The sequence below is a fragment of the Gorilla gorilla genome, chromosome 6 (assembly GCF_029281585.2).
Source record: "Gorilla gorilla gorilla isolate KB3781 chromosome 6, NHGRI_mGorGor1-v2.1_pri, whole genome shotgun sequence".
In the NCBI taxonomy this organism is placed as follows: Eukaryota; Metazoa; Chordata; class Mammalia; order Primates; family Hominidae; genus Gorilla; species Gorilla gorilla.
Window position 1 is genome coordinate 108,650,433 of NC_073230.2, and position 21,934 is coordinate 108,672,366.

Here is a 21,934-nt window from a genome sequence, read left to right on the forward strand (position 1 = left end):
ATTGTTTTCCATTTTACTTTTCTATAAGCCTGAAAAGCTGCAGTTTTTTTTATTGCTCTATTTGCAGAACATTTTGATTAAAGATTTCCAAACTTAATTTTGAACAAAATGAACCAAAACTTAGAGGCTTTGTGTTTTTTTAAAGAAGTTCAGTTCACTGTAAGCCTTTTAGGTTGTTTTGCAAACTGATTTTTCCAAGTTGCAAACATTTCTTAAAATCCTATTGATGATGAGCAGCAAAGAGAAAAAAAAGCATGTATTGCTATGCTGAAGTGTGTTATAACTTATTTAAGATCAACTTTATCACAAAAATTTTGTAGCTTACCTACTCTGTACACATATAAAAATGTGTAAATTTTGACACCTTCATTCTCTATGTTGATTATAGAATATTGTACTTTTTCAGTTTGCAATTAATTATGTGTCTACCACAACCACTTCCAAATACAGCATATGTCTGTTTTTGAGCTCATTGTTGCCAGAAGGGTTTCTAGATCAAACTACATTAGCCCAAGTCTTTGCATCCTTCTTTGTATCCACACCCTTGGCATCCTAAGCAGATTGTACTTTCCCATCCTTTGATTTATTTTGGCCAGTGGCATATAGACAGATTTGATAGTGTGCTATTAATATTTCTGAGCCCAGGCTTGAAGAGATCTTCAGTAATTGTGCTTGCCCTCTTAAGCTTTTGCTATCACCATGAGAAGAATATGTCCTGATCTAGCCCACTGGTACCAGGAGAAGAATGAGAAACACATGAACTATTATGTCAGCTGAATGGAGCTCAGATCAATGGATTCAGCTGCTACAGTCTGATGCAAAGCCTATTGTGTCCAGAATTTATTCCTTCCGGTGGGTTCTTGGTCTCCAAGAATGAAGCCGCAGACTCTCATGGTGAGTTTTACAGCTCTTAAAGATGGTGAGTCTGGAGTTTGTTCCTTCAGATGTTCCGATGTGTCCAGAGTTTATTCCTTCCGGTGGGTTCAGGAGTGAAGCCGCAGACCTTAGCAGTGAGTGTTACAACTCTTAAAGGTGGCTCATCCGGAGTTGTTTGTTCCTCCCGGTGTGTTCGTGGCCTCGCTGACTTCAGGAATGAAGCCGCAGACCCTCGCAGTGAGTGTTACAGCTCATAAAGTAGTGCGGACCCAGAGAGTGAGCAGCAGCAAGATTTATTGTGAAGAGCGAAAGAACAAAGCCTCCACTGTGTGGAAGGGGACCCAAGCAGGTTGCCACTGCTGGCTCGGGTGGCCAGCTTTTATTCCCTTATTTGGCCTTGCCCACATCCTGCTGATGGTTCCATTTTACGGAGCGCTGATTGATCCATTTAACAGAGTGCTGATTGGTGCGTTTACAATCCTTTAGCTAGACACACAGCGCTGATTGATGCATTTACAATCCTTTAGCTAGGCACAAAAGTTCTCAAAGTCCCCACGACCCAGAAGCTCAGCTGGCTTCACCTCTCACTGTCATATATTTAAATTCAGTTACTTCTCATTACCACCCAAGGCCTCACTCCTGCCCTCCTACGAGCTACCATTATCTCACTCTTGATTATTGATTCAGATATTAGCTGGCCATCACGTAGCCATGAAGATAAATGTTTTAAACTGTTGAATTTGGGGGTGATTTATTAGGGAGCATTATTGTGAATGTGGCATGGCCAATTCATACAATAGGTTTCTTAGTTGCAACGTTGTGTTTACCATAATCCTGACTCCACCAAAATTTGTATTCATAATTTCACTGTAAAAATGAACCTTTAAAAACTGTGTCTTAATGTATCTAAATGTACCTTAAATGTTGAACTTTTAAACTGACTTTACACTGATGTAATGTTGTAAATGACAGATGCTCACCTTCTCTAAAATTTTTTATTGATTTGATTTTGATTCCATGAATTGGGTGGAAAAATATTCTGAAGCATTATTAGATTCAACTAACAAAATTTCTTATTTGAAGCATATAATTACACTTATATAAAACTGGCATCGGAGCTATTTTCTTCACTTTTCATACGTGCATAAAAATTGGGATTGAAAATAAATTATTTAGAAGAACACTCATTTGTTTTAAATGAAAACTCATGCTTTTCAAAATGGAATGTAGCAGCTGCAGGTATTAAATTGTTGTCTTTGGAAACATTCTTCTTAAAATAATGATTGACTTTTTTTTTTTTTTGGGGACCGAGTCTCGCTCTGTTGCCCAGGCTGGAGTGCAGTGGCACAATCTCGGCTCACTGCAAGCTCTGCCTCCAGGGTTCACGCCATTCTCCTGCCTCAGCCTCCCGAGTAGCTGGGACTACAGGCGCCCTCCACCAGGCTCGGCTAATTATCTTGTATTTTTAGTAGAGACAGGGTTTCACCATGTGAGCCAGGATGATCTCGATCTCCTGACCTCGTGATCCGCCCGCTTCAGCCTCCCAAAGTGCTGGGATTACAGGCGTGAGCCACCGCACCCAGCCAGTGATTGGCTTTTGAATAGATACTGATGGTTTCTCAGAGATTTGTGTTTTCTGGTTTTCTAGTGACTACTGACTTTACTGTGGTCCTTATGGTGAACAGTAATCATGGATAAACTTTTTTTGTGCAAATTTATATTATTCACTTGTTTTAAAAATGGAAATGGATATTCAGTACGTTTTTTTTTTTTTTTTTTTTTTTTTTTTTTTTTTTTTGCTCTGTTGCCCAGGCTGGTGTGAAATGGCTTAAGCGTAGCTCACAGCAGCCTTGAACTCCTGGGAGTTCAAGTGATCCTCCTGCCTCAGCCTCCTGAGTAGCTGGAACTACAGGCAACCAGTACTAAATTTTTTATTATACATGTTGTCTTATACCATTTGTGTTGCTATAAAGGAATACTCAAGACTGTGTAATTTATAAAGAAAAGAGGTTTATTTGGCTCCTACTTCTGCAGGCTGTACAAGAAGCCTGGTGCCAGCATCTGCTTCTGGTGAGAGCCTCAGATGGCTTACACTCAGTGGAAGGCAGAGCGGTGCTGCTGTGTAGCGATCCCATGGCAAGAGAGGAAGCAGGGGCAGGGAGGTGCCAGGCTTATTTTAACAACCAGCTTTCCTGGGAACAAATAGAGTGAGAACTCATTTACTACTATGACGAGTGCACCAAGCCATTCATAAGGGATCTGCCCTCAAGACCCAAACATCTTTCACTAGGCCTCACTTCCATTACTGTGGATCAAATTTCCATATGAGGTTTGGAGAGTCAAATATCCAAACTATAGCACTTGCTTTTCATGTTTTCAGTTCATTGCTTCCAAAATCTATTGCAAACTAAAAAAGCTTTACCAAACGATAAAATAAATATTTATAGACTTACAATAAATGACCAAACTACTGTACCAAGAGATTATATTCTCTACATTATACAGTAGAAATATCATATATAGCTAACCTTTCATTTGCCATATTTCCTGTTGACCCTGCTGACTGTTGACTGGTAATTTCGTGCATTGTCCAGTCTGTGGTATTTGCCATGACAGAGCTGGCTAGTTTACCAAGTGTCTGGCAGAGGCTGCGGCTTCAAAACTTCTCCCATCACCACCTGAAACTGCAAAGAGTTGACTGTCTTAGCCACTCACTTCCAAATGTACTTGGTTTTCTCAGTGAGTATACTATACGCTATTTGAAAGGGAGATGTTAGTTTTACTAAATATGGAAAGGCTCTAGAAAAGGTAGCTATTGTGCATTGTTTTAAATATATAACCATGCGCCTGACCAACTGACAGAAGTTGGGAATACAAACAGTAGATCTAACTCATCTCTGATTATTTTAATGCAAATATTGATACAAATACTTTGATAAAAATAAAAAATCCTGGACAAATGCTAAACAGGAGTGAATGAAGATTGTCCAAGCCAAATTTTACTTGAGGTCACTTGTATGCACACACAAACACACACACACACACACACACACAGAGACACACACGCAATTGCCTCCTAACTGGCCTCCTTTAATCCGTTCTTGCTTTCATTCCAAGCAGTTTTTTCCAAAAGAAAGAAAAGAGAATCAGAAGGGAAAATAGTAACAAAATACCTCTATAACTGACCACATGAAGAGGTGCCTTGAACTCACAAAGACAAGCATCTATTCTGTGGGTTTAGTGTAATCTTAAGGCAAAAAGCTATTTATCAGTTTTTCAGGCATGATGGCAGTAGCCATTATAATCATCCATCTAATGTTTTGGGTTCACAGTAACTTTCTGATTATAACATTGCTTCTGACACATATTTTCCCCAGGAAGAGAATGTGCTGATTAGCAAACATGAGTATCCTTTCTTCTTGATAACGCAATTCTTTTTTTTTTTTTCGAGACAAAGTCTCGCTCTTGTTCCCCAGGCTGGAGTGCAATGGCACGATCTCGGCTCACTGAAACCCCCACCTTCCAGGTTCAAGCGATTCTCCTGCCTCAGCCTCCCAAGTAGCTGGGATTACAGGCGCCTGTCACCATGCCCGGCAAATTTTTGTATTTTTAGTAGAGACAGGGTTTCACCATGTTGGCCAGGCTGGTCTCAAACTCCTGACCTCAGGTGATCCACCCACCTCGGCCTCCCAAAGTACTGGGGTTACAGACATGAGCCACCGTGCCTGGCCGATAATGCAATTCTTATTTTAAAATAACAAATTGGCTCTCTGGATTAATAAACAGTCAAAAATATTGCCTTCTATCTTTTCCTGTTACAGTACATTCTAGAAAGAATAGCCTTTGTGGCTCCTCTGATTTCTCACTAATTCATTTATTCAAAAAATGTTTATACAGAACTCAATACCTGATGGTAGGAAAACTTCCAGAACATACATTTAGACAATTTTTGAAATAGGACCAAGTCCTGTGTACTTTCCATTGCATTACAACTTCTTTAGCTTTGGAAATATTTTCAATTAATGCAATGAAAGTGAATGAAGTGCTTAATCACTTCATTATTTAGGGATTTTTGCCTTTGATTCAGTGACAGATTGAATATTATTGAAACTGTGATTTAAAATGCTGAAGAAATTAACCAGAAAACATATTGCTAATCATCCTTTCATATCTTTTTCTGTTTTCAAAACAATTTTCCAAACTACAGTACTTTATAATAAAGTCTCTTATTTCTACAAAATCCTGAACTGTGCCTGTTTGTTTAACTGACTCACTCAATGGCCAAAGTGCAACATATAGATTCTAAAGAGAATTTAAGATGTGAAAAAGTAAAGTTGAATATGATTTGGGCTGCCTTTCTTTGGAATTTATTTATTTTCTACACCACCTGAAAACCTTTAAATCTTCCACTATACTAGGTTTTTAATTCCTTGAGCATCTCTGCTCAAACTCTTAATGTGCACACAAATCACCTGGGCTGGGGATCTCGTTAAAATGTAAATCACAATTCAGCAAGGCTGAGGTGGGGCCTGAGAGTCTGTATTTCTGACAAGCTCCCAGGAGTTGTGGATACTGCTAATTCAGGGATGCATTTGAATAAGAAGGATCTAGAAGACAAACCAAAATGCTAATAATTTGGAATGTTTTATGAATGGATCAAAAACATACAAATTTTGATAAGTATCCTTGGAAATATATATTGATGTGCTCTTACGGGTAATCTGTGGGCCCAGCATTGCCTAGGAATGTAGGACCATCAAAATGAGCTTTCTGTTTTAAAAACAGAGTATACCCAAATTATTACAAACCAGTAAGTTAATCATTTGATGTGCGTTATTATCAGGCATTTAGGTATGTACAACTGTGTTAACATAAGTGATACATTTATGGCTTATCTAGTTTTCTTGGCTGTGAACGCTAAACTCAGTTTGCATACCACGTTTGTGAAAATATTTTTAAACACGGAAAGTAGTCAAGAATTCAAGAACAATAACATTGATGTCCAATGTGTATGTACTCTTGTATGGTTACAAACGATTTATTACTATAAATATTTGTTACTTTCCACTTGGTTTAATTATTGGATACTTAAAAGAAATTTTCTATTATGTAACAGTTTAAAAATAACTTGCTGTATTTTCTATTTTTAAAGAAAAACAATCTAGTATAAAATGAAAATTATAAAATATCATGAAAGTAATGTTTTATTATCAATTAATATGTTGAATGAAGTATATAAGTTTTCAGCCCACATACTGCTTCTTCCAGCTCCCAACAAACATCAAAATGCCTTGATATTACCCTGCTATTTTAAGAAAATGGGCACTTAAATAACTCAGTTCTTCTATTTCTATGGTAATCAGAATGCTCAATTTCTATTTGATTTTTAAGTTAAAGCAGTCTCATTTGCATACGTACAATAAAAGTTTTTAAGTGTTGCTAGGATCATTTCCATAATTCTATATTTTTCATCTTTTCTCATCATTCTTGACCCTGACATTGTGCTATAATTTGCAAAACTAAAATCCATTCAGAAATAATCATTGGCAGAAAAAGTAAAAGCCAAGAAGACAGATACCACATTTAATGCAACTTTGCTTTTTCACAGTAACCCAATGGACAGGAAGAAAAGCATCACAAAGTGGTTCAGCATAATGGTAGGATTGATTAACTTGCTAGAAATAGACAGAGTTTTTATCCAAGTTTGGATTGGCTCATACCAATTACTGTATGATTTCACTTGGAAATGGAGCCAGCTACAAGTAGCTATGTGCCTAAGCTGAATACAAAAATTGTACCTGTGCCATTACTCTCCCTTTTTGTCTAGAATACACTTATATACATAGCAAAAGCAAGGATAAATAGAAACAGCAATGCTTATAAAAATACTTTTTCAATTCTTCCTGGAATGTTTGTGTTTTACAAATGTCTCTATACATTTTATTTTTTGTAAACAAGAGTCTTATTCTGTGTGTCTCTTAGTATTCTAGCAAACATTTGTGCCATGTTCAATTATGAATGCATTCCTTTAATTGAGATGATTGAATAAATTATATGCTTAGGTGATGAAAGCACTTTCTTTTCTAAATAAGCAGTTTGATATAAAATACTTCAGTAAGTAACTTATCTGTATTTTACTGAATTTAGAAATTTATATCAGGAACTTTTATCTACAGGAGCTACATACTTCTTGTACTATTTTTTTTCTGGAATAAGACAGTGTGACCAGAGGAAGTCAAATATAATTTCCATGCAGCTTTTTCTTGCACTCTGAAGAGCAAGCACTTAGGCAAATAAAAGCAAAACTGTACCTCAAAAAGCCACATCCTCAATGGATGTCTTTTAGAGGAAGCACTATTTTTTTTTTTCCAACCAAAACAGGATACTTACAGCCTTCAGAGATAAAATAGCAGAACTTACCAGTCTCTTAGCATCTGAAACCACAGTCTGTACCTGTCATTTATTGTTTTGTAAATGAACTAAAAATAGAAGATGGATGGGCTGTGTGAAATCCATAAATTCTGTTAATGGCCTACTAAGAAGCCATGTGTTTAGGACACTCGAAGTTACTCAATGATTCTCTTTCCATGTTGTTTTAAAGAGAGCTCTTACAGCACTTGCTTATTTTGTCATTTTATTGCTACCTTGACTTCAAGGTAAAATAATGATTTTAGCTTATTTAGTTTCTTTCTATAAATGCACTCAGCACATGATTTTGCCTTCTAATTCCACAGAAAGTCAAGAGTTCTCAATTTCCTGTCCCTCCTCACTTAACTCCATGAAAACAAAGCTGCGTCCACATCAGTTATTTCTCTTTCTAGTCTCAGGGGCTGTGCTTATGTCCAAAACTGATGCTAATTGATGTTGTTCTCTGGATATTTGTACACCCTCCTGCTCAAGATAATCTCTCTACCAATTTTCTCTCTCCCCTCTCCCTTTCTCTCTATCAGCTCTCTAACTCTTTATTGCTATCACTCCATCTCTTTATCTCATCTCTATCTTTCCTTTTGTCCTATATTTTCAACTTCCTCAGCTCCACTGGCTCTTTCAGACCCTTTCTTTTCTGAGTGTAAGCACTCTTAGTCACTTCTGTTCTGAAAGTATTATAACTGCCCCTGTTTCCTTCCTTTTGAAACAAAACTTCTTGAAAGAGTAGAGCACTCTAAACATATCCATTTCTTCACTTCCAATGCAATCATGAGCCTGCTGCAATTTGGCCTCTGACAGTATTTAAGACACCAAAGATGACATTAACTCCCTCCACATAAAACAGTTTCTAGGTAATATTTAACTTGGATTATGTGGCATTTGCTAGACAGTTGAGTATTTCCTTCTTAAACTTTCTTTTTTTGGCTTTCTTTTTTCGTTTCCTACATTTCCTTCTATCTCTCACTAGTCTTGAAACAAAAATATTTAAGTAAAATTAGTAGCAGAGCTGAACAAATTCTTAGACATAAAAGAAAAATGAATGCCAATCTGATTTAGAAAAAAAAGCCGTCAAACTGCCCAGACCCTAAAATTATATATGAAAAGCAGTCATTAGCTAAACTTCTAATTAGTTAAATATATAAAACTATAATTTTATTTTCAATTATCACCATAGGAAGAACTGTTTTATTCTACTCACATGTCATTGGGTGGAAAATATTGCTAGTGTTGCTTGAACTGAACAGGCCAGGAGAAACCACTGAACAGGGAGAGGCAGCCAAACTTTTACAACATTGATAATGATTATAGGGAAGAGGTGCTAGACACTGGATTGTGTCAGTTTTCTCTTTCTCAAAAAAGGAAGGTTTAAACGGAACTAATCTGAGACATTTTTTAAAAAAGCAAGTTAATATTTCTGTTCCTGCTAAATTCTACATCCAACTTTAATGAGGAAGAGGATATTTGTTTCCTAAGATTGCCTTAACAAAGTACAAAAACCAGGTAACTTATAATGACAGGAAGTTATTTTCTCACAGTTCTTGGGGACAGGAGCCTGAAATCAAGATGACAGCAGGGCCATGTTTCCTCTGAGGCTCTAGGGCAGGATCCTTCCTTATCTCTTCTAGCTTCTGGTGATTGCCGTCAATCTTCGGTGTTCCTAGGCTTGTAGACGTATCACTCCAACCTCTGCCTCTGTCTTCACATTCCTTCCATTTCTCCTGTGTGTGTATCTATCTCTGTGTTCCAATATCTCTCCTCTTTGCCGCCTTCCTCTTCCTCTTCCTCCTCTTCTTCTTCGTTGTCTTTGTCTTGCTCTGCCACATAGGCTCTGGAGTGCAGTGGCATGATACAGCTTACCGTAGCCTCAACCTCCTGGGCTGAAGCAGTCCTCCTGTCTCAGCCTCCTGAGTAGCTGAGACTACAGATGCATGCCACCATGCCCAGGCCTGGCTGATTTTTTTTTTTTTTTTTTTTTTGTAGTAGAGACAAGGTCTCCCTATGTTGCTCAGGCTAGTCTCAAACTCCTGGGCTCAAGTGGTCTACCTGCCTTGGCCTCCCAAAGGGATTACAGGCATGAGCCACTGTGCCTGGCCTACCTTCTTTTTATAATGGCACCAGTCATATTAGATTCAGAGCTCACTCTACTCCAGTATGACCTCATTTTAAGTTGATTACCTCTGCAATTTCCAAATAAGGCCACATTCATGGGTTCTCAGGAGACATGTATTATATGGGGATACTATTTAACCCAGTACATTTTTTTAAAAAAAAATGACTGATCACACATTGTTTTTCTGCCTCTGCAAACCTCACTAAAACAATATTAAAACAATCAAGTAATAAAAAAGAGCTACCATAACAAATACAAAAACAAAGATACCCATTGGAAACTGACAATACAGGAAATAGTTTTTAAAATTTGAAAATAATCTAATATTCTCAATGAGATATTACAAGAGTAGGATGCTATGGAAAGGAAAGAGAATAAAACTATGATAGAAATAAATAACATTATAAAAGGACTGAAAGATAAAGCCAAGGACCAAAACTTAACACACACACACACACACACACACACGCAGACACACACAAAATGTGAAAATAGTAAACATAGAAAAGAAAGGAAAAATTTGTGAGTTTCAGCGACTATTTTATACAAAATATATAGAGAAAAGAAAAAACAAAATAGATTAACTATCAAGAACTATAAAAAACAATTTTTAGAAAGACATGAATCTCCAAATTGTAGGTGTCCAGCACAAGTGGCCCATAAAAAAATAAAGGCAGACCTCACAAATCCCATAAAATGTGACATTTCAAAATAACGAGCATCAGGAAGAAAAAGCTTCTAGAGAAAATAACAAAGGTCACCTACAAGAGACAGGAAATCCGAATTGCATTAGCCTTCTCAAAAGCTATAATGAATGATAGAAGACCTTGGAGCAATATCTTCAAAATTATTGATGAAAATGATATTTGATGAATAATTTGATAGCCAAATTATCAATCAATGATGAGAATAAATTAAAGTCATTTTTAGAAATGCAGAAATATATGTCAGTTACTAATTCATGGGAAGCTATTGGAGGATATACTTGAACAAATAAGGAAGTAAATTAAGAAAGACAGAGGTAGTATTCAGCAAAAATGATCAATTCTAGAAAAATGTCAGTAAAATTTTAAGGATGACAATAAAGGGAAATTCCAGGACAATTGCTGTGTGGCTTTCCTAGAGAGCAACCTGTCCACAGTGGATTAGAAGAATGGAGAGCTCCAGTCAAGTATTCTTGATAGAGACAATTTCCTAAACCTGATAAAGGGCATCTACAAAAATCTCATAGTCAACACCATGCAAAATAACAAGAAAGGATGTCTGCTCTCACCACTTTTAGGCAGTATTGCACTAGAGAGTCAAGTCATGGCAAGTAGGCAAGAAAAAGAAAAGCATCCACACTGGAAAAGAAGAAGTAAAACTAGTTCTCTTTGCAGATGACATGATGTTGTATATATATAGTAAATACTAAAAAGACCACTAAAAACTATTACATGTTTACAAGAGCAAATAATAAACAAGGTTGTAGTATACAAGATTAATATAAAAAGATCTATTTTATTTCTATATACTAGAAATTAACCACCTGCAAATGAAATTGAGAAAATAATTCCACTTACTCTAGTATCAAAAAAATAAAATTCTTAGAAATAAATAATAGAAGTGCTAAATGTATATTTTGAAAACTATGAAATAGAGTTGAAAGAAATTTTATAAAACCTAAACTTATGGGTTGCAAGGTTTACTTATTGTTTGGATTATTGGATTATGTATTATTTGGATATATAATAAAGATGACAATGAATGTTTGTTATTCATTATTATTTATTGTTAAGATAGCAATTATTTATTAAGATAGCAGTATTGTTAAGATAGCAGTACTTCCCAAACTTATCTACAGAATCAATGCAATTCTTAACAGAATAACAACAAACTTTTTGCAGAAATTGACAAGCTGATTCTAAATTTCATATGAAATTGCAAGAAACCCAGAATAGCCAAAATAATTTTAAAAAATGAAGAGCAAAGTAAGCAGATTCACATTTTCCAATTTCAAAACTCGCTGCAAAGCAATGGTAATTAAACAGTGTGCTGGCACAAGAATAGACATATAGACTAATGGAATATAATTGAGAGACCAGAAATAAATCTATATATCCATGGTCAATAAGTTTTGACAAGAGTGCCAAGACCATTCAATGGGGAAAAATATTCTTTTCAACAAATGGTGCTGGGACAACCAGATGGTCATAGGCAAAAGAATGAAGTTGGACATTCACTTCATACCATATGCAAAAATAAATTCAAGATATTATATATCAAAGACTTAAATGTAAAAGTTTAAACTCTTAGAAGAAAACAAAACAGTAAGTCTCATGACCTTGGATTTTTCAATATGACACCAAAAGTATGAGCAACAAAAGAAAAAAATTGCAAACTGGACTTCAATAAGCTTTATGCTTCAAAGAACACTATCAAGAATTTAAAGAAACACACCACAGAATAGGAGAAAATATATGCAAATTATATACATGATAAGGGACTTTTATCTGGAATATTTAAAGCACTCTTGCAACTTAATAATAAAAGACAAATAAACCAACTAAGAAATGGCTAAAGTACCTGAATACACATTTCTCCAAGGAAGACATACAAACAGCCAAAAATCAAATGAAAAGATGCTCAACCTCATTAGTTATCAGAAAAATGCAAATCAAAACAACAGGAAGATGCCACTTCACACCAAACTAGGATGACTACGTTTAAAAAGTCAGATAATAACAAGTGTTGGTGAGAATGTAGAGAAATTGGAACTCTCATAAATTACTGATAGGCATGCAAAATTGTCCAGTCACATTAGAAAACTGTCTGGCATTTCCTCTAATAATTAAACAGAATTACCAGTAATTCCATTTCTAGGTATATATGCAAGAGAAATGAAAACATGTCCACATAAAAAGTTATACATAAATTTTTATTTGTTTGTTTGAGACAGGGGCTCACTCTGTCACTCAGGCTGGAGTGCAGCGGTACGATTTTGGTTCACTGCAGCCTGGGTGACAGAGTGAGTTCCTGTCTCAAAAAGGTGGACTCAAGCAGTCTTCCCACCTTAGCTTCTAGAGTAGCTGCAACTACAGGTGCACACCACCGCACCCCACTAATTTCTTTTTATTTTTTGTAGAGTCATGTTTTTAATATGTTGTCCAGGCTGGTCTAAGTCTCCTGGGCTCAAGCGACCTTCTTGCCTCAGCCTCCCAAAGTGCTGGGGTTTCAGGTGTAAGCCACCATGCCCACCTTCGTACATGAATGTTTATAGCAGCATTATTCACAGTAGCCAAAATGTGTCAGTGGATGAAAGGATACATAGAATGTGGTATGCTTATACAATGAAATATCATTTGGCTATAAAAATAAATGAAGTATGACATATGCTACAACTTGGATTAACCTTGAAAACATTGTGCTAAGTGAAAGAAGCCAGTCCAAAAGTCCACATAAAAACATATTCTATTCATATGAAAGTCCAAAATAGGAAAAGCTATGGAGACAGAAAATAGTATAGTGCTCACTTACGGTTGGGTGCTAGATGATAGGGGTTTATAGTGGTGATAGCTAAAGAATATGGGGTTTCTTTTTGAGGTGATGAAAATGCTCTAAAATTGACTGTGGTGATGGTTGTGCATATATGTGAATATACTAAACACCATTGAAGTGTACATTTAAAATGGATAAGTTATATGGCATGTGAATTATATTTTTTAAAGTCTGTTTTTTTTTTTAATGATGGTATATGAATTCTGAGCCTAGATCATGGAACATATCATGCTTCTGCCTTGCTATTTCTTGGAATGCTCCCTTTGAGGGAAGCCAGGCACCATATTATGAACATGCTTAAGCAGCCCATGGAGAGGCTCCTGTGGGAAGGAACTGAGGCCTCCCGCCAACAACCTGCCCCAAATGAGTGAGACATCTTGGGAAAATATCTTCTAGCCTCTGTCAAGACTTCAGATAACTTGCAACCTTAGCCAACATCTTGACTGGCACCTCATGAGAGATTCCAAGCAAGAACCACCAAACTAAGCTGCCTCTGAATTCTTGACCCACAGAATTCATTGTTGTTCTAAGTAACGAAGCTTTGGAGTCATTCGTTCAGCAGCAATAGACAATGAATACAGCAGCATTAGAAAGAAAGAATAATCAAAGTGTAGCACTTTGGAGGAAAGGAAGATTATTTGTGTGAACATATTTAATCTTTATTCCTACTTTGCAGAGCATCTGGGGCACCATTTACACAACATATAATGTAAGAAAGCACTAACACTTGGTTTAACTAAAATTTATGGGCTGGGTACAGTGGCTCACACCTGTAATCTCAGCACTTTGGGAGGCCAAGGCGGGCAGATCACTTGAGGTCGGGAGTTCGAGACCAGCCTGGCCAACATGGTGAAACCCCGTCTCTACTAAAAATACAAAAAATTAGCCGGGCGTGTTGGCGGGCACCTGTAGTCCCAGCTACTCGGGAGGCTGAGGCAGGAGAACGGCGTGAACCCGGGAGGCAGAGCTTGCAGTGAGCCTAGATCATGCCACTGAACTCCAGCCTGGGGGACAGAGCAAGACTCCGTCTCAAAGAAAAAAAAAAAAAATTAGCCGGGCGTGGTGGTGCGCATCTGTAATCCCAGCTACTCAGGAGGCTGAGGCAGGAAAACCACTTGATCCCAGGAGGTGGAGGTTGCAGTGAGACGAGATCGAGCCACTGCACTCCAGCCTGGGCGAGCGAGTCTCTGTCAAATAAAACAAAATAAAATAAAATATAAAATAAAATAAAATTTACAGTATATCTATGTTAATTACTGGGGCAGGAGAAATAGACATTTATGGTATGGAAGAGCTAAATTCTAATTTGCCATGATGTGAAATCAATAGGAAATATCTAAAATTGGTAACTTATAAAATAGCTGTGTAAGCATATTATTTATAAATACAAAGCTATAAATTTCACAGTTCATAATTTGTGGGGTCGGGGCCTACAAGATAGAGAATACTGTAGTGAACTATTGATGTACATTGTAAGTCTTGGCACTATCTTTATAATATGTCCATAAATTATTTTTACGAAGAATAAATATAATTTAAAAAATTGAAAATATAATAATAGCACACAAAAGTTTAAAAAATTAAAATCAGAAATATAATTTATTTTCTGGAATTTCTAATATATTCTATACACTGTGCTCAGCATTATCATACATTTGTTAAAAGATAATTTTCTGCAAAATAAAAAATCATGACTCATATAGATATAAAAATGAACCCATGCTAAAGAATTTATTTTCCTTATATGATATGAAGTTACCAGGTAGATGTTATAACTGGTTCAGTAAAAAATAAGCAAAATAGCAAAAATTATTATAGAATAAAGGAACGTGGAGACGAATTGCAAATGGAGACAAAACTAGTTTTCCACAGAGGGGAGGAAGTCAATTAAAGCACTACCAGAGAGCACAGAATTTACTTATCTGTCAGCTACCTTTAACTTACAAAGAGCTGCAAAATACCTGAAAGACAATGAACAGAGCTAGAATCTAACATCCCAGGTAGGTCTCCTGTAAAAGATGATTAGTTTTCCACTGAAACACAAAACAATTATTTAATACAACATGTAGACTAACTTTGTGAAGTAGGTGTTCCGTCTTTATAGAAGAAAATGAAGCTTAAAATTGGTTACATAACTTGTTTATATTCCCACTGTTAGCAAAGGCCTAATAAGGAATATAAATTATGTGTGTATATGTGTGATACTGGTAACTGTGATTTCTTTTCAATTTCAAAGGATAATTTTATCAGGTTTGTCTGTGCCTTTTTTTTTTTCTTTTGCAAAACTGATACTGTCAGTTTACCTCCTGGGATCCAGTCAAAGTAAAACAATTTTGTTTTTCAGGGGTTTTTCCTGCAGTGAACATGGCCATATCTCTCTAGTTATTTCTTAAAAAGAGAGACAATTTCAAAACAGCCAGGGAGGGAACACGGACATCTGTCAGACCTTGAAGTGACTGTGAAAAGGCATAACAAAGATTCTGCCTTCCTCCTAAAGCAATGGTCGCCCTCTTAATGTATTTTTTTTCTCTTTTATAATTACCATAGCTCCATTCACATTTTTCCTCTTTTATATTTTCTTTTCTCCCCCCGCTGCTTCTGCAAATTCTGTCTCATCTCTGGCGTTTTACCTCACTAGTCTGATTCTGCCATCCTAGCTCTGGTCTGAACCTGGCTGGACTTGGCTAACTTTGGGTGCACATTTGCCGTAATTAGCTTAGACGACGGCGGCAAGGAGCAGAGGAACAGTGCTGACTCTCCCCGCTTTTGCCCAGTTTAGTTTCTAGAATACTTTAAACTGTGAGGCAATACCTGTGACATCCAGCAGGGTCAAACTGTATCCCTTCCAGCCCATACCCTTCCCAGGAGGCCACAAAAACTCCACCATCTTTGCGTGCTGCAGGGCTGTTCGGATAACCCCAATGCTTCCAGTAAGATAGACTCTAAAACTAAAGTAACTATCAAACAAACAACAAGCATAGAGGATGCTTTTAAAAGGACACTAACGGATCTTTAAAAGAAAGGGAAGGGAAGGGTACATGTGGTCAAACTGCTCTTGAGGTTTGCATGTTCAGTCGTTCTACAGAATTATTGTGTATCAATTATATGCCAAAGTCATAATTTTATGAGTTTACTCAGAGATTATTAAGATCTTGAGAAATTATTTCACATGAATCACCAGAGACTAATATAATAAAATATGAAGGTTTTAATTGGCACTTTCTGGAAATATCATCTCCTTCAATCCAGGTGACAGCTGGAGGAGGTTTGGCATAGCCAAGGAGCAAACTAGTCTGATGGGTGGAATTAATCATGGGACAACACATAACACAGCCAGATTACCTTCACATTCTAGTTTGCGCTAAGAAATAAAATTGTTGAACACTCACATTTTAAGAGGGTTCATCAGGAATTTTTATATTATTCAGATAAAAGACAAATATTTAGACAGGTTTGCAATAGACCCTCACTTTGTCAAGGTTATATTGTTTGTATGTAATATATAGAATCAATCAATGTGAGGAGAACAGTGATTTCAGGAAATAATGTCATCAAACTATTATATCCTAATTCAGGGGGTTATTTCTGTTAGGGAAACTGCCTGAATAGTATAAAGAAACAATGAAAGGTTCTGTTCACTGTTTCTTTTTATAGACTCTGTGAAATCAGTACCCTTGTGCTATGACAATATTACCTTGAATACTTAAAAATATCAAATTAGTTGTTTAATAATCAGATGAAAGCTTAGTAGTCAATGTTAGCTTTAGAAAGCCTTTAGTTACTTTAAGAGATACTGAAAGGATATCTTAGACTTCAGTGTTGGTGTGGTAAGCAGTTTCTAAGATGACTGTCAATGATCCACACCTCCTGATATTTATGTTATTTTGCAATCACTTTGAGTGTGGGAACTTAGTGGTGAACTTCTAATGAATAAAAGATGGTATGTCACTTAAATGAGATTATAAAAAGACTATGACTTCTGCCTTGCGTGTCCACTCTCTCTCTTTCATATCGCTCACTCTCAGGCCAGCAACCTACCATACTATAAGCCATCTTATAGAGAATCCTACATGGTGAGTAATTGAAGTCTCTGAACAACAGCCAGAGAGAAATGGAAACTTGCAAACAACACGTTAATGAACCTTAAAATGGATCTGATTCCAGCTGAGTGTTGAGATGACTACAGCCCTGGCTGACAGTTTAGCCACAACCCTCCAAGAAAACTGAACCAAAATTATCCAGCTAAGCCACTCTGGATTCTGGGTTCTCAGAAACTGTGAGATAATTATAAATGTTTGTTATTTCTATGCTGCTAGATTTTGAGATATGTTATACAGCAATAGATAACTAATGGAGTATCCTGTGTTACAACAGTATATTAGCTTGAGTATCTAAAAAATTAATCAGATGATAGCTTATTAGACATCATTTGTCTAATAAAAAGATGATAGCTTGTTAGTCAACACTAGTTCATTTAATTACTTTGGTTAGATTTGGAAAGCCATTAGTCTATTCAAAGGAATACTTTGTAAATATTTAGATATTAGCGTTAGTTGAAAAGTATAGGAGTGCACTGTCTCTTCCACGCACTGGCGAAGTTCCTGTGTCGCCAGGGGCCACCATCCTGCTCCTTGTTATTGGTATTGTAAAAAACAGCCATACCCAAAGTCTCGTTTCTGCTGAGATCTGTATCTTTGGGTCGAAAGAAGGCAAAAGTGGATGAGTTCCCACTCTGTGGCCACATGGTGTCTGATGAATATGAGCTGCTGTCTTCTGAAGCCCTGGAGGCTGTCCGTATTTGTGCCAATAAGTACATGGTGAAAAGTTGGGGCAGAGATGGCTTTCACATCCGAGTGTAGCTCCATCCCATCCATGTCATCTGCATCAACAAGATGTAGCCCTGTGCTGGGGCTGAAAGGCTCCAGATGGGTATGTGAGGGGCCTTTGGAAAACCCCAGGGTACTGTGGCCAGGGTCCACATTGGTCAAGTCATCATGTTTATCCGCACTAAGCTTCAGAACAAGGACCATGTGATTGAAGCCTTACGCAGGGCCAAGTTCAAGTTCCCTGGATGGCAGAAGATCCATATCTCCAACAAATGGGGCTTCACCAAGTTTGATGCTAACAAATTTGAAGACAAAGTGGCTGAGAAGCACCTCATCCCTGATGGTTGGTGGGGTCAGGTAAGTTCCCAATCACAGCCCCTTGGACAAGTGGCAGGTTCTGTACTCATGAAGGCTTTTGGCAGCACTGTCTCCTTGGGCCATGCCGATCTGACTTATGCTTACTAATAAATTCTGTTTACTGGCCCAAAAAGAAAAAAGAAAGAGAGAAAGAAAAATAAAGAAAAGAATAAGTACTTATCTATTACAGCTTTCCACCAAACTTCCATAAGTGCCGAAAAAAATGTTGTATCTCTGCCTGACACTAAAGGATTTTATTAATGATTTTGCTTAGGTTCATTTTGGAAAATAAGTAGAATCATCCTTTAAAATGCAGCATATTTAAAAGAAAAGGGTCTTCTGTATTTTAATATCAATAGGTTGGTTACTTCTGAAGATGATCTCCTTCTCTGTAGTTTTGATGTGGACTCGTTTATATCTAATTTGAGATCAATGCCAGTTGATGGATTAAAGACAGCTGCCTTCAAGAAATTTTCTCACCCTACCTTATGGGTGGTGCCATTCCTAAATTTCTGTAAGCAATCACGTTTCTTTTTCAAAGAAAGTATTTTGGGCCCAAGTAATATGCCACAGTTTAAATATGCTTATGCAGCCCTCTTTTTACATACAGTCAAACCACTTAAGCTTTCAGTTCAAAATCACTGTTTCCAGATCAATGATGGCTCAAGTTTAATAGCCAAAAATTTACATTGATAATGATAAATTTTGGGCTTTATAACTTATTTCAAATACTGTATTACTTTCATTTTGCTGTGAGTTTAACTAATCCCAGAGACAAAGAAATTTACTCACTTTAGAACTCTGATATAGCAACATCCCAATTCAAGATGTGATTTTTTAAAAAAGGAATATAAGTTAGAGTTCCATTATATCATTTAATAAGTTTTTCACAAAACAGTGGCATCTAGTGGTCTATAAAAATCCTTCTCCGAACTGTTTGTAATTTGTCTTTACTCTTTAGTTTGAATCTGGCATTCATTGCTACAGCTGGTTCAATTGCTAGTTAGATTCACTAGGATCTCTTGCTTTATAGATTCAAATTTTTGCAATATTAAATTAATCTTTTATTTTTTATTTGTGTACTTAGCCTAATGTCAACAACACTATTCTTACTATTTTGATGTTATTCTACCAGAAATCTTTGTAGGTCGATAGGGCTAATGAGTTACTGCCACTAAAATAGATGAATTACTTTGAAACATCAAACAAGAGACTACCTTAAAACAATGGTTTATAAAAAGAGATTCACTTGGTCGGGTAAGGTGGCTCACACCTGTAACCCCAGCACCTTAGGAGGCTGAGGCAGGTGGATCACCTGAGGTCTAGAGTTCAAGACCAGCTGACTAACATGGCAAAACCCCATCTCTACTAAAAATACAAAAAATTAGCTGGGCATGGTTGTAGCTCCCAGCTACTTGGGAGGCTAAGGTAGGAGAATCTCTTGAACCCGGGAAGTGGAGGTTGCAGTGAGCTGAGATCACACCATCGCACTCCAGCCGGGGCAAAAAGAGCAAAACTCTATTTCAAAAAGAAGAGATACACTTTTGGAAGTAATAAAATTTGCCTTTTTTGTTTCTATAACAGAACTGGGTAGTGTAAGCTATTTTATCACTGCTTATCACCACTTGGTATTAATAGTATAGGAATATTCTTTAAACCTACTGCCTAATAAACCTGTCTATAAACCTGACCACAATGTATTCATGTTGAGAACTTTCCTGAATTCTGCTCACTAGAAGAAAGATGTTGATATTATCTTTTCTTTTATTTACTATGACAAAGTATGGCATGCACCAGTTTGGTTTAGGAAAAGCAAATAAAATATTGTCTTTTATATATAAAGAAGTTATTAGTAATAATTGAATATATTTTCCTATCAAAGTGATACCCTCATAAAGATTTATCTGCATGATCTAGCCAATACAAGACACTGTAAGACTGCTTTCAAAATTTGTGTTTGAGAACATTTTGTTCCCTCATGAACATTATATGTGAAACTCAACTCTCACTATTACTGTACTCTAAAAACGATTTTAAATAAATCTGATGGAAATGAACTCAGAAAGCTATTGAATGGCAATTATTAATTTAAACAAATTTATATTCACACCTAGTTCCACATTTACTGTGTAAAACAAGGAGGAGTTCTGTAATCAGCCTTCATATCAAGAAAGAGAATGTTACAGAACATGTTAAATGGAGGTGAAAATTGAGAATTTTCTAAAGAAAGTTCTTCATATTATAAGCACTATTTCAAGCCTTTGGGCCTAATGGATGATATTTATTGAACTAATATTACAATCACTTAAAAATATCAAAATTTTTCCTGTCAGTATAATTTAAATAGATATTAATATTTATTTTTGTACTTTTCTTAAAATAACTCAATTATTTGTATGTAAAATAAACTGTACACTTTTTAATATTGATCATCTATTCCAGAATTTAGACTCTTTAGTTAATACCAGATTGTGTCAAAGGTGCGGTTTTAAATATCTTAGGTAGACTCATTTATTGTTGAGGTACCTTTAAAACAAGTAACATTACCATTCAGTAGTAGCCTGCCATGAAATTTGGTGCCAAAATAAGTTTTCCTTTTTTTTTTTTGAGATTGAGTCTCGCTCTGTCACCCAGGCTGGAGTGCAGTGGCGCTATCTCAGCTCACTGCAAGCTCCGCCCCCGGGGTTCACGCCATTCTCCTGTCTCAGCCTCTGGTGTAGCTGGGACTACAGGCACCCGCCACCATGTCTGGCTAATTTATTGTATTTTTAGTAGAGACAGGGTTTCACCATGTTAGCCAGGATGGTCTCGATCTCCTGACTTCATGATCCGCCCGTCTCGGCCTCCCAAAGTGCTGGGATTACAGGCGTGAGCCACCACGCCCCGCCAAGTTTTCTAACAATGATATTTTATTTGTAAATCTGCATAGACTTCACAGCTAATTCACATACAAATATTATTCTAGTCAGCTGGGTCCAAAAATAGTTAAAACGGAAATGGTAAAAAATCCTTGCTACAGGAGTTCAAACTGAAACTTTATGAGGAAAAATTTTATGATTAGATATTAAAAAGTCATGAAATTTGCCTTAGTCATCAACATTCTAAACATCAAAGAGATTGAAAAGTAAGGTTAGAATAAAATGTAGTATCAGGCTATTTCTTATTTGAGAAATAATTTAGGAAATGAGTGAGAAACTCTAACTGTGAATATTCATAAAACAATGAACTAATAGTCCCAAATGCCTATGTATTTTCAAGCTATTCCACAATTGTAAGCAACATATAAGTTGATATTCATTTTAAAAATAACAGCTATCAGATAGTATTGATTTTCTTTTCTTTTCTTTTCTTTTTTTGAGATAGGGTCTCAGTCTGTCACCTGCGCTGGGGTGTAGTGGTGTTATCAGGGCTCACTGCAGTCTTGACCTCCTGGGCTCAAGTGACTCTTCCACCTCATCTAGAGTACACTGGGGCTACAGTTGTGCACCACCATGCCCAGATAATTTTTAAACAATTTTTTGTACAGATGTGGTCTCCCTATGTTGTACAGACTGATCTCGAACTCCTGGCCTCAAACAAGCCTCCTGCCTGGGCCTCCCAGACTGCTGGGGTTATGGGTGTGAGTCACCGTGCCTGGCCAGATAGTACTTCTAAATTACTATTTTCTTCTAATTAAAAAATGACTTGAAAGTATTGAAGCATAGATGTGAGTTCTTGCTGAGAGGAGAAATAAATTCCATTGGTGTTTAGGAGGCATTAACTATTAAATCTGCTGATGGAGTTATATGGGGGTTTGTCA

General features: G+C 36.6%; 1 pseudogene; it reads left to right on the forward strand.

The window, feature by feature from the left end:
• Nucleotides 1-17,581: 17,581 nt before the first annotated feature.
• LOC101124233 (large ribosomal subunit protein uL16-like) lies at nucleotides 17,582-18,187 on the forward strand (annotated as a pseudogene).
• Nucleotides 18,188-21,934: the final 3,747 nt, after the last annotated feature.